At 46.3% G+C, this 14,388-nt stretch overlaps 1 protein-coding gene and 1 long non-coding RNA gene across 5 annotated transcripts in view; one reads left to right on the top strand and one right to left on the bottom strand.

Annotated features, from left to right (window-relative positions):
- The window catches only part of LOC147729949 (uncharacterized), a 70,187-nt gene extending 55,839 nt beyond the window's left edge, over positions 1 to 14,348 (bottom strand). The window contains exons 1-2 of the long non-coding RNA XR_015308360.1: positions 13,339 to 14,348; positions 7,771 to 10,772 (exon numbers count right to left, since the gene is read on the bottom strand). This is a non-coding gene — a long non-coding RNA (uncharacterized LOC147729949). The remainder of the gene's footprint in view (positions 1 to 7,770; positions 10,773 to 13,338) is intronic.
- GGNBP2 (gametogenetin binding protein 2) overlaps positions 1 to 14,388 on the top strand; it is a 352,328-nt gene that overhangs the window by 55,840 nt on the left and 282,100 nt on the right. The gene's annotated exons all lie outside the window — the stretch shown is intronic.

Here is a 14,388-nt window from a genome sequence, read left to right as displayed (position 1 = left end):
AAACTGCATCAGGGATTCTTCCGCGACCCAGGCCGGCCGCATACATCCAACCAAAGAGTTGCCTGTTAAAGAAGAACCCACATCACCGGTAAGTATTGCCAAAATTGGTTTATTCAGGAAGGCAACAGCATGTCAGCAACTCTGTCCATTCTGAAGTAGAGTCATGCCCCACTCGTGGTGGCCACGCCCTTTGAGGCGGGATTCCTGCAAACACAGGTGACTTCCAAAAGCGCAGCTGCTTCACAAACTTCAGTATGCAGCCCATGATTAAGTGCTGTTTAGCACGAAACGTGTCGGGGAGCTGAACTTTGTATTATGGTGTCATCACGCTCCTTCCTGTATGCAGCGCCTTCATTAAAGTATTATCAGCAGAATACTCACCGGTTGTGGGCTCTTCCTCAGCAGGCACCTTCTTGGATTGATGTTTTGCGGTTCCGCCTGGACCGCGGTTAGAGCCCAGCTGTTGCACAGACCTGCCGGAGTGTCACTGACCCTACGGCGATAGGAAACTGGTGGCTGTTTTTTGAAGAATTACTCCGTTGCTGCAGGGAGCACGGGTGTTCACAACCCACTTGGGAACAATTTTATTTCATTGTGTTTGGGAGCAGCTTACAACCCACAGGGGAACACGAAGGAACCACAAAGACCAGGATGCCACTCGTGGTGGCCACGCCCTTTGAGGCGGGATTCCTGCAAACACAGGTGACTTCCAAAAGAGCAGCTGCTTCACAAACTTCAGTATGCAGGCCATGATTAAGTGCTGTTTAGCACGAAACGCGTCGGGGAGGTGAACTTTGTATTATGGTGTCATCACGCTCCTTCCTGTATGCAGCGCCTTCATTAAAGTATTATCAGCAGAATACTCGCCGGTTGTGGGCTCTTCCTCAGCAGGCACCTTCTTGGATTGATATATATATATATATATATATATATATATATATATATATAACTTTATTGCAAGAAAAGCATTACAGTTACAGACCTACAACCACAGAGGCCGGCCAGTAGCAATAAATACCAAATTCACAGTGTTACACCGCTCATCAGCCGACAAACCTTGGGCCCGGCAGCGATACCTTATGGTAATATAGAAAACCTGTGGTGATAGGAGGATAAACGAAAGGTTTTACATTTTGTATTTTATAAACCCACACTTGAACAAAAAATTTGTGGCGATAGACTATGCATTTCAGTGGCTGTCTCAAACAGTAAGGGGAGCGACCCAGCTAAAGGAGTTAATGTGGTGAAGGATGAAGGATCTCGGAGAGGGAAGGGGGCCGAGAGTGACTCGTACTTGTGGTGTTGTTTGAGCGGACATTAATTTGAAACGAGTGCACCACCGTTACGGGACAGCCTGAGGGACGAAGAACCACATTCCCCTGGATTTAAAAAGTGGCGTCCGACGGAACCTACGAGCAGTACGAGAGCTGGCATAACCTCAGAAGCGGTAAGCCTGCTTGTTTAATGTATTGCCCCATGTGGTTCCAACACGTGTTTAACGGTTAAGCGAGAGAACTTACAGCAGCAGGCAGACAGACTGTGAGTATCGTCTCCCGGGACCGGGATACTGTACAATACATAGAAATTGAACATGTTTAACATGTCGGAACGCCGAGACGCGGCTGGAGACATCTTCAAAAATAAAAATCCGGACATCACTAAACCCCCACCAACAACTAATGTGGCAGTCTCCAACACTCTAGCAAGCCAATTTCAAAAACTGGAGAAATTATATGAACGCGAACTCCGCAAATGGTGGGAGGGTACATCCTTGCAGGGTTACATTGAGGTACAGAGGGTACCTCGAGGTCTTCGGATCTTTACTGTACCCGCATACGAGAACCCTGATCCCCTATTTTTAGAAACATGGACGGCGCATATAGCCAACTCCTGCAAAGGTATGCTGGAGATTCTGGTTCAGTTTGCGTGGAGCGACCGTGACAAGGTCGTGAAAGAAATAGAGGAGTTGGAAGAACTGATCGCACAGGATACCAACAAGGAAGAACAAGAACAACTTAGGGCCAATATGAAAAAGAGACTACAGAAGTATGAAACAAAAATCAAGCACCGAAAACAAGAAAAATTTGACCGTGATGAACGGGACTACGCAATGAGGAGGGTTTTGACTTTTTCCAAGAAGTATGATCAGCCACGGAAAGAGATCGCGAGAAAAAACCTCATACCGAAAGGCAACATGGAAACACGAGTTGAGACCTCCGACTCAGAAGTCACTGCAAGTGAGCTATCGGAAGACGAGATGGCAAACATTGCTGTAGCACCCTCAACCTCAAAGACCCCTTATCAAGAGGAGTTTACAGTCATTCAAGAAAGTTGGCTCCGAGACGGCAAGAAGAAGCCCCCAGAAAAAGTAGACAAACCAGAAGGGGAGGCTGGAAAGGGAAGAGGCAGAGGACAAACAAAAACAAATGCAAGGGTCACCAGAAGCCAAAGGAGAGGCAGATGGTAAATGCCTCGGACCAGCTAACCATTGTTAATCTATCACAGAGACAATTAACAACTACTGAGGAGTCCGTTTTAAAATTGGGCCTCACGTTCTGTCCACACAAAAACTTGGAATATATACAGACAAGAATTGATCTGTACAAGTTTGTTCGGAAAGTCAAATTACATACATTTTTCAAAACAAAACCTACTGCTAAAGAAGCGAAACATCTCAGAAACAACAAAAAAGACACTGATTTACTATGCGTCAATGATCTGACTGCCTGTGAGGTTCTGCAGAACCTAAGACGAGAAGCTGACCTGGAACCATACGCAACAAGTGACTCTCTGACTCAAAGATTGGTGGGAGTGAATATTGATCAAGAAGCACTGTACCGACCGGATTTTCAGACCAGATGGAATCAGCTCCTAGGAGCCCCTCTAACCCAGCCGGAACGTAATCACCTCCCTCCTTAGAACGTATTTACAATGGGTATGGATATATGTATGTACATCTCGTACCTAAGGATGGGGAAAATCGCAATAAACATGCATAGGTTTTCTACAATATCCTATTCACACCAACTAGTCTCGCGGCCACTTAGGCCCAGACTAATCTGCCCTGGGGCAGGTCTGATTATATACTCTCATACACTGATCTCCCTCAGTGCTCACTCGACACGCAATCCGGCGTGTCTACACACATGGGCCTGCAGTCCCAGTGCTCTCATACACACACACGGTCCGCAATCCGGCAGACCTCCACACCGTATCCTTCCGGTGTTCTCATTCACACACGGTCCGCAATCCGGCAGACCTACACACCGTCTATCTTAGGTGCTCTCATTAAGGCCGTGTACCAACGACGATCACTTTCCTATGAACACTTAGGGAAGAAGTCTCTCATTATCTACTCAGGATAAAACTACGATAATAGAAATTAGTATGGCTTTCCAAATTGCAATATGTACCTTCTGCTCCTGACATCAAATGTTTCCCTTCTTCCTCATTGCTCAATCATCCCTTACCTGATCGGGATTCGCATCCGTTCATGCAAACAATGTTTGACTAGAAGACAAGGTTACCCTGATTGGACAAGAATACAAGGCACATGTCGGTTCACTAAGAACTGGGGTGTTTTATTACAATAAAAATGAACACAATACTACACGATATATATATATATATATATATATATTCTGCAAAGAAAAGTAAAGGTTAGAATGCGCGCTTTGCAAGGGAAAGGGCGGAGGTCACCTGGTTAATATGAATTCGGGGTTCGGCAGTCATCTAGGTTCCCTTCTCGTCTGTGTCTTGGCTCGTCTCGGAATCACACCTTAGCAGTCACGGGTACACGTCTGCACCGCTATGCTCGATCTCCTCTGCTTCCCTCCAAGTCACTGGAACCTTGCTCGCTATTAACTACCGTTTCTCTCTCTCTCTGTCTCTGTGCGCTCCGCGCTACTTCTCCTTCAGTCTTTCTCAGAGAGTCTCGGTTTCAAAATCTTTCTCGGACTTCAAAATGGCGACTGTCTGCCTGGAAAATAATTAATGGCATAGATGCTAACGGCTAGCTGCCGCCTACAGACTGACTGACTCATTGCCTAACACTTTCGCTAATATCAAAACCTGTCCCTTCATGGAAAGTTACGGCCAGTAACCTGCCGCCCACCAAATTCTTGTACCTCCCCGTACCAAGGACACGTTCCCAGCCGGCCGGCCTGAAGTTGTGTCTTCGGAGTGGAGAAAAATACAGTCTTTCGATAAGGGCCAGCCTGAACCGGTTCTCTCCAAGCGAACAACACCTCGAAACTAAAACATTACACTTGACCTAGAAAGCCTCTCAAGCTACCAGGCAGAAGGCAAGATGGAGTCTGTCCCGTTTAAGGCCTACAAGGCCCAAAATAAGCATAACTCCATGGAAGATATACTAACACTCTTGCAAAAGGATGGATCATCACTAATACTTATATATCTATCCCCTAGCTTAAGTTTCTAAGCCCTGATCTAAAGAAAAGGGTACGAAAATGCACTACTGTGCCTCATGGATAGGTCCTACCTATAGTCCTAATCCCTATACTATAAGGGTAATAGGCTGGAGTCACCTTCCATCATTCTCCCTCTAAAGAGGGCTGAAAAAGTCGGTCATTACAAGCACCCAAGACTGAATTTAAACCTGCTTCTAGATTTGTCCCCCAAACTGCCATGGATGCCATCGACATCTTTTCGGATGTAGTCATCAGGGATCTGATGACGATGAGGACTGGACCCAATGACCGGGACAAACATCATAACATCACGAAAGAACAACGAATGGCGATCAAGAGCTTGACAGAGGACAAAACGATTATATGTAAACCCTCTGACAAGGGGGGCAACATTGTTATCATGTCCAGATCACAATATGTTGCAGAGGCCATGCGCCAGCTCCAAGACACGTCGTGCTATACTACTATCACCAAAAAGGAATATTGTGCAAGCATTGAAGAACTACACAATCTCCTAAAGAAATGGCACGACAGACAGATGATTGACCTTGATGAATATCTTTTTCTTAAGACATGGAACCCTACACTTCCTTGTTTCTACACCTGCCCAAGGTGCATAAGAACATTGAAACACCTCCGGGCAGACCCATCGTTTCCTCCATTGGAGGCCTCACTGAGAATCTATCGAAATTTTTGGACCACTTTTTGTTCAACTTCGTTTTGTCCCTGAAATCTTACATCAGAGACACTACAGACTTTATAAAGAAAGTGGAACCTCTTGTCTGGCAATCCTCATATGTACTAATTACCTTAGATATAACAAGACCACGAACAAGGTCTTAAAGCTGTTGAATTTTTCCTGAACCAAAGAGAAATGAAGTTTGCTACTCACAATAAGATGTTATTGGAACTTATAAGATTCTGTTTATATAATAACATCTTTCTTTTTCAGGATGTACTATATCAACAACGCTCTGGTACGGCGATGGGCTCCTGCTTCGCCCCCAGCTATGCAAATTTATTCGTAGGCTGGTGGGAGGAGCAGGTAGCCTGGGCCCCCAGGAATGCCACCTGGAACACCAAGGTGGTATTATGGAGCAGGTATATAGATGACCTGTTCCTAGTGTGGGACGGGTCCATAGATGAGGCTAAACGGTACATAGAAGTGCTAAATGAGAATGAGTGCGTCTCAAATTTACAGGAGAGATCCATAAAGAAAGTCAATTATCTTGATCTCCAAGTAACTGCGAGAAATGGGCACATTTGCACCCAACTCTTTCGCAAGCCGACCGCTGGCAATAGCGTGTTACAAGCTTCTAGCGGCCATCCCCGTAAACTAATTAAGAATATCCCTTATGGGGAATTTATGCGACTTAAACGCAACTGCACACAGGATGAGGATTTTGAATCAGCAGCTGCAGACAGCATAGATAGATTCCGGAATAGAGGATACAATCTGAACCTGCTTCAGGATACTTTGAAGAAAGTTAGAATGATACCTCGTAGGACCCTTTTTGAGAACAAAAAAACTGAGACCACTGAAGAAACAAATTTCCGCATGATCACACCTTTTTCTGCGGATTCTTTTAAATTAAGATCTATCTTATCTAAACACTGGCACATTCTCAAATCCGACCCAATAGTAGGGTCTGATATCCCGGAGAAACCCTTAATAACCTTCAGGAAGGCACGTTCCCTACGAGATGAGATGGTTCACAGTTTTTTACAACCACAAGAAAAACAGATAGGGACACTTAAAGACGTTAAGGGCTTTTTTCCATGTGGAAAATGTAAAGCCTGTTATGCTAGCAAAAGAACGTTGTCGTATGAAGTACCAGCCGGTAGAGATGGGAGAAAAATCACCAAATTTATGTCCTGTCATACGGATCATGCAGTATATTGTCTGATGTGTCCCTGCTCATACAGATATGTGGGGAGTACCATCAATCCTGTTAAACTTCGAGTGTTGGAGCATATGCGGGCTATAACAAACAAGGACTTTACGTACCCAGTAGCCAGGCATTTTGCCATTAAACACAATAGCGACAGGAATCTCCTCAGATACTTCTGTTTGGATCAAGTGGTAGAAAATCCCAGGGGAGGAAATAGATTACAGACATTGAGAAGACTGGAGTCCCGTTTCATTATTGATCTTGAAACTAGGGCCCCGAAAGGACTGAATATTGGGGAAGAATTGTCAACCCACTTGGGTTGAATGACATGACATATGCTCAGCATGCATGTGTTGGTTTGATACTGAAAACACCTAAGTGATGGAAATTCAGAATTTTTTAAAATGAAGTTGTATTATAATGTAATTGCTTGATGACCGAAAACCATTTGTAAAGCCTGACATTGTTTAGCAACACTACTATGAGATGTTAGCGGCCAGATAGGCCGCAATTGCCGATCCACGGCTAGATTCTGCGTAAAATAGCACCTTAAATTAGATACATCTTGTATATAATGAGCATTGTCTTGGACAATGCTAATTTGCTCAGAGAGGTGTTTTATGAATAATTGTATTCAGTATTGATGTGGGATTCAATTTCTCATAGGATACAGTTATGGGTAGCCGATCCACGGCATAATTATTTATTTGAGAACCGTTCTTAAGACAAGTATTGCCTGATATGTGCTATATGTCGTAGAAATTTTGAATGGTTACAAATGTCATGCATGTTGAAACTAAATGAAATGCGAAATGTTTCTATGGTTATCTATGCAATTTGAACACAAGTCAAGATGGCGCGCATTTTGAGTGCAATTACTTTAGTCCGTTGTTTGTTTCAATAATGGTTGCAAACATAGATAATGGTGCCGCGTAACGCATTCTGATGTTAACACTGACGAAGGGAACTCATTCCCGAAACGCGTTTGTTTGATAAATAAACTTTTCTGCTGAAACTGCTGCTGCTGTTTTCGTGAGTGCTGACTTTCCTTCCAACCCGGCTGGGTATGTTAGAAGGAACTGGAGCTTGGAGATATATATATATATATATATATCTCAAGAAAAGCATTACAGTTACAGACCTACAACCACAGAGGCCGGCCAGTAGCAATAAATACCAAATTCACAGTGTTACACAGCTCATCAGCCGACAAACCTTGGGCCCGGCAGCGATACCTTATGGTAATATAGAAAACCTGTGGTGATAGGAGGATAAACGAAAGGTTTTACATTTTGTATTTTATAAACACACACTTGAACAAAAAATTTGTGGCGATAGACTATGCATTTCAGTGGCTGTCTCAAACAGTAAGGGGAGCGACCCAGCTAAAGGAGTTAATGTGGTGAAGGATGAAGGATCTCGGAGAGGGAAGGGGGCCGAGAGTAGGCAACCAAGTCGTACACAATAAGAAATAAATAACATGGAATGCACGGTCGCGGGGACAGAGGAATGTCAGACTTCTACGAGGTGCAACTCTCTCCACGATGCGAATTCCATTGGCCCCATATCCTCCCCCACTTCTTGGGCCTGCCACGGGCAACATATACGTTTTTTTTCTCTGAACATGCACCAGTCCGTTTTCTTTCCATGTTGAAACTAAAGGTGTCCTTGGAGACCCCCACAGTTGGGCTATGTCCCTTTTCGCTATCATGAAGCCGAGGGTGGCCCATTGAGTCTGAGCAACACTGTAATCATTCGGCTCCCAGATGTTTAACAGACAGCGTCTGGCCTCTGGCAATAACGCAACACCCGTCACCTCTTCCGTAACAGCATGCACTCGATTCCAAAACACCGCAACATCCGGACATTCCCATATAATGTGAAGAAAAGTAGCAAGCATACCGCAGCCGCGCCTACACAACCCATCCACAGAATAACCCATACACATCAGGCGTGGACCCGTGACATCGACACGGTGCAAAATCTTCAGTTGCACCAGCCGGAGACGCGCCGGAATCGCGACCTCCTTGGGGGAAGATATCGCGGCCTGCCAGTCTTCATCTAACTCCAGTCCATTGCTGGTCCAAGCCCCACGAAGCTGTAGAAGGAGATCCGAGCGGTTATTGATGAGTTTTTTGTAAATGAGAGAAATAGTTCTATCGGGGACATACCCGTCAAGCACTCTATCTTCCAGGTGAGAGGACTCTGGAATAGTGGTTCCGGCTGGGAAGACCGACTCAAGCGCATGGCGGATCTGGATATAGCGGAAGTGCTCCCTATCACTCAATGTATATTCCCGTTTGAGTTCGTCGAAAGTCTTGATTCTGTTCTTGAACCAAAGATCTCCGACCTTACTGATGCCGATGAGGTCCCATTTGTCGAATACCTTCGTCGTCCAAAATTCTGCCCAGTCTCTCCGTCGCGTACAGGGGGGTAGCTCTAGTTAGCTTGTCCGACCACCCCGTGGCCAATGTCGCACTACCCCACACCCGTACCGCTACCCCAGTGGGGCCAGTCAGATTCTTCCTAGCCGCTCTAGAGTAAAGTGCCCTATTATAGGCGCCTCCCGGTAGCTGACATCTATCCATTTCGAAAGCGGGATTCGGAACTGGACCGTACATTGCATGGTTGACTGCACTATGTAACATTGCCATTTTTTCCAGGGCAAAATTACAAATCTTATTAGTAAATAAGGAATGGAACCAGAGAGCCTCTCAGACAAGATGTGGCATGTCCTCCTCGTTGCTCTCCCAACTCTCTTCAATTTCGGAGTGGCGGGGTACTGTGACCCAGCATGGTGTTGTACACCACCATTATGGCGTTACTGTGTACTGTGGTACAGAGTACCAGAAATTCCAGAGGGCTCTTGTCCGGGATTTCCTTTATCTGACCTGTGCATCTCTTAATAAGATGCCGGATCTGAATATAATGCAGCTATTGGCACTCCACCAGTTAGCATTCCACCTAGAGTGTTTCAAAGGGGTTTAGGCCTTTTGTATTCAACAAGTCCCCAAGCTTCGAGATCTCCTCGCCTCTCCTCCACCGGGAGGCACAGCCGCAACCATTGTTGGGACGCTAACCCACGAAGGGGTAGAGACCAGAATAGTCCCAGTATATTCAGAGCCCAGAGTAGGCGCTGAAGATATCAAAAATGTTGCAGATTCTATCGGTGGATTTCTCTGGCTTCGCTAAATACATTAAGACATATTCCGCTTATAGCGAGACAACGTCTTTAAGTCCTGTCCCCATCAGAGGCCGCGCATCAGGGCATCTCTATGGATCCAACTTGCTACTGGTTCCATGGTGATGGCAAGGAGTAGAGGGGATAGCAGTCAGCCCGATTCTGTTTCATTACAAGCTTATTTCATTTGTAGGCTGTAAGCTCAATACATTTGAATGTAGACATTTCTTAGTCCTAATTTTATCCCAAAACAACTTTACAAAAGAAGGCATTTTTTTTCTCACTCTTTTGTGACTGACATTTACCATAGCTACTAAATTAAGGCAGCTGGGCATTTCTGTGATGTTGGGATCAAGGGTCATCGGGAAATACTCGCAGACCTTTGAATACATTCATGTTTCTGAACAGGCTCTGAAGGAGCGCAGCCCTCCCTCGCACTGCAAATCGGTGTATTTTCTTTTAAATAAACTTGCACTCTTAGTGCCGGGGCTTGACACTTTTTCTCTTTCAACTCTCGGAATGCTTTTGTGCAATTGTTGTCCAATGGAAGCCGATCAGACACATCCTTGTGGGTCAGCCTCAGTAAAGGCTTAGCCACTATGGAAAGGTTTTGTAACCACTCACTACAGCAGGCAGCCATTTCCAAAAAAACATCCTGACTTCTTTCTGAATTTGAGGTGGATTCATCTGGTGAATTATTTTCACTGTCTGGTGACACCTTTCTAGCTCCTTTTCCAATTATGTGTCCCAGACATTCATCTTCTTTTTGATAGTATTCCTGACTATTCTCATGCATTAGCACTGTGATATGAACTTGACAAAAACTAATAACAGTAAGCCACTCTTCAACAGATGGAATGTGAAAACATATATTGCTGGATTTAGTACCATAGAACAAATTAGAAAAGTTAAACTTCTACTCTCCAGCATTATTCTGTTCTTTTCATTTAGTTTCTTTGAACCTGTGATCAGAAAGTTACATAAACCTCCAATCAATTCCATCAAAAATCCTTTACTCAGTTTATCTCCAATTATTAGTAACCTTTCTGCAACTGATGGTGTTCTTGAAAACGTCATCTGCATGTTTTATTAATCTGACATCTTTCTCTGTGAACTCCCTTACTTCTGTATTTCTTTCTTTCAAATCATAATGTAATTTTTCAACTGTCATTTCTGCTGTAGCTGTCGCTTGTTGGGCCATTTTAAAATGTACACCCTCATCAGGAATCTGATATCATCTACTATTTTCTGGTGCGCACTACACTTGATCTCCGAGATCACCGCGATCTCCGAGCTGGCGCTGTCTACACAGCACTGTGTAGTGGCAGGCGACTTCAATTTCCATCTTGACGTGACAGATGACCCGGACGCTATTAAACTGCTGGACATTACATCTCCGCTGGGCCTCGCACCGTTTGTGTCGGGTCCTACACACGAGAAAGGGCACACCCTTGATCAAGTGTTCTCGTCAGTCCCGATTGCCGATATCGAAACCCTGCCGGTGCTCTGGACGGATCATAGGCTGATTAGGTTTTCCGTGCTGGAGAATGGGTGGCCGGACAACAGCGCCCCCACGGTGCCTAGACCAGCCTCGAGAGCGTTGCACAGAGTGACGCCCGATATGTTGGAGCAGGCGCTTACGGAACATCCCTGCCACCTCTCGGGGGATCTGGAAAGAGATACTGAGGCTCTGCAGTTGTGGTTGACTGAAAGGCTGGATGATCTTGCCCCAAAGGTAGCCCCTCGGTCCACGGTAATACGGCAATCTGCGCCGTGGTTCACGGAGGCGCTGCGTGTGGCTCGCAGCCAATGTAAGGTTGCTGAGCGGGCCTGGCGCCTTCAGTACGATGGGGAGGCCAAACTTGCCTACAGGGCGGTGTGAAGGCCTATCACCGGGACATCCTAGGAGCTAAGAAAGAATATCTTGCTAGGAGGATTGAGGCGTCGGCGAACTCCTGTAAGGAGATCTTCAACGTTGTGAAGGAATTCACGACCCCCAGCTCCCACTTACCCCCGCCAGTATCATCGGATGCGTGGGCGTGTGATCTCGCCAGTTTTGTCACCGACAAGATCAAGGCGATTCAGGTCTCCTTCTTGGAGAGCTCGGAGGAGGGTGGCTGCGGCCCCGTGGCGGGACATGGGTCATCATCCACGCCTGTCTCAGTGCTGTCAGACTTTCCTGCCGTCTCTAGCGAGGCGTCGCGGGTGCTGCTGGCCAGCCTTAAATCAGGCTCTCCACTCGACCCCTGCCCTGCCAAATTTTTGGCCGGGATGGCGGCGGTGGTGAACCCCCTGGTCAATCCCATCCTCCATGAGGGAGGGGAGTGTCCCTCGCACCTGGAAAAGGGCGATGGTAATCCCCCTCCTGAAAAAGCCTGGTCTTGATGCCGAGGTTCTGGCCAACTATAGGCCAATTTCACTTCTCCCGGCTCTGGCCAAGATCACTGAGAAACATGTCCATGGCGTCTTGTCGAGCTTTTTAGAAGACCACAATCTGCTCCATCCATCCCAATCCGGATTCCGTCCTAATTTCAGTACGGAAACGGCGTTGCTGGAGGTCTCGGAGATCATCAGGGAGACTTTGGATGTTGGTGGCAAGGCCATGTTAGTCATGTTGGACCTGTCGGCGGCCTTTGACACCGTCCCCCATGAGGCGCTCCTCGCCAGGCTTTATGACATCGGCATTAGGGGGACGGTGTTCAAATGGTTCACATCTTTCTTTGAAAGCCGCCGCCAGACTGTCTGGGTCTCCCAGAGCTCCGCCGAGATGCCGCCATTGGGAGTCGGGGTTCCACAGGGCTCTGTGTTGAGCCCGTCGCTGTTTAACATCTTTATGTCCCCTCTGGCGGCGGCGGTGGAGGCGTATGGGGCCCAGATCGTGGCCGACGACACGCAACTCCTCTTCACGTGCGGTAAAGACCAGGCATGGGACGGAGAGAGTATTCGGGGCTGTCTGGGAATGGTCTTCGACTGGTTCCAGCGGAACAGTCTGAAAGCCAACTCCAGTAAGTCGGAGGTCTTATTCTTTGGCTGTGCCACCGACCCTGAGTGGCGGCAATGGTGGCCGTCTGACATGTGTCCTCCCGCACAGCCATCATTGGTTGCCAAAAACCTTGGTGTCAAGCTGGACAACAAGCTTTCATTGAGAACTCATGTCCTCGGTCTGGCCGGCACCTGTTTCGGCATTTTGAAGATGCTCCGCAAGTTCCTTCCATTGCTGTCTGTGGAGCATAGGCGGATTACGGTGCAAGCGCTCATTGGATCCAGGTTGGATTACGCCAATGCCCTCTTTCTTGGCCTCCCTGATTATCTGGTCCAGCGCCTGCCTGTGGTACAAAACTCTGCTGCCCGCGCCATCTTTGGCCTACATAGGCGAGCACAGGCTTCTGGGTTGCCCATCCGGAAGCGGATTATGTTTAAATCTCTGACGCTGATGCACAAAGCATTGCATGGCTCAGGCGCTGGGTACCTGCAGCGGAGGTTGGCCTTTTACCACCCAGCCCGCTCACTGCGGTCTGAATCTCTTTTCACTGCTGTGGTTCCGCGTGTGAGGAAGGCCCGCACTGGGGGGCGCTCTTTCAGCTTCAAGGCACCCCAGTTGTGGAATTCGCTTCCACTGGCGCTACGCAGCACTTCCAATCTGCTTCAGTTCAGGAAGAGCCTGAAGACGTGGCTTTTTAATCTCTAGTTCTTTCTGGTGGGCCTTTTTCTTTCTCTTGTATCTGTTTTTCTTTGTTATGTTGTTTGACACTGAGCTGCCTGTGGAAAGCGCCGGGACACTCTTTTAGAGTAGCCGTGCGCTATATAAACTTACTATAACATAACATAACTTGACAATAGCCGCTCGTTTTGCTAGTGTTAATGTAGTCAGCAAATTTTGAACTAACTCTCCATGCCGCATTCACAATTGTATGCAGTGTGGTAATAGCATAAGCTGCAGTCGTGGTGCCATCTGGTAGCTTAAAACAAGATCCATCTACATACAATTCACCCTGAACATCAGGCAGGGGCATGTCAGTCAGGTCCACTCGACCCTTTGTTTGTTCTTCGGTGGTAAAAGTACAGTCATGTATATCACTAGGCTTGTTCAGAGGGAAATGGCATTGTTTAAGTGTAATGTGTGGTGCGAACAAAGTGCTTAGTCTGATACAATAATACATCACCTGAATGGGGAACAAAAACCGTCAATTTATGATCCATTACAAGTCGCGCTGATTGTTTGATTTAAAATGGCAATTGCTGCCACTGCCTTCAGGCAACCAGGGAGTGGTATGGCCATATATACATTTTGCATTTAAAGTGTAACCCTGCTCTCATCAGTTTCTACACTCTTTTTGTGCTTTAAATTGTAATTCTTTGTTTCTGTACAATAGTATGTTCTTCAAACTTCTTCATATCCTTTTCTTCTTTAATCTATAGAGCTATATCTCTATGAATGGGTGCAACCTGGTCCAAAGCAGATTACTCAACACATTTGAATCTGTTTAGAGGAAACTGCTCACCACTTTCCTTATAGCTGCCACAATATCGGCTCTTCAGTGTACGCTTTACCACTTTTTTGATCATATGATCTTTAATAGATGTGGGCATTTTCAGAGAAGTGATCCTGCTGGAGCTTGGCCCAGGTTTACAGAGCAAACACAAGATGATGATGGACGGAGCGCTGGAGGTTTACAGAGCCATGGACATTTAGCAAGAGGGAGAAAAATCTTTTCCAACAGGCTACACCGACAATTAATTGTTTGTTTGGCTCCTGAAATGTTGTAATTTGCTGGTTATGGTGTCCTGGATGATGTGCTCAACATTAAGGTTGATGCAAAGTATTTAAAAAAAGAAAGAAAAAAAGCACCAGGTGACACTTTAGTGTTGGTGGTTGAGAGTCTGT

Source organism: Lissotriton vulgaris, chromosome 2_1 (assembly GCF_964263255.1).
Source record: "Lissotriton vulgaris chromosome 2_1, aLisVul1.2, whole genome shotgun sequence".
Taxonomy (NCBI): Eukaryota; Metazoa; Chordata; class Amphibia; order Caudata; family Salamandridae; genus Lissotriton; species Lissotriton vulgaris.
Note: the sequence above shows the minus strand (reverse complement) of the source record. Positions and strands in the feature narration are given on the sequence as shown.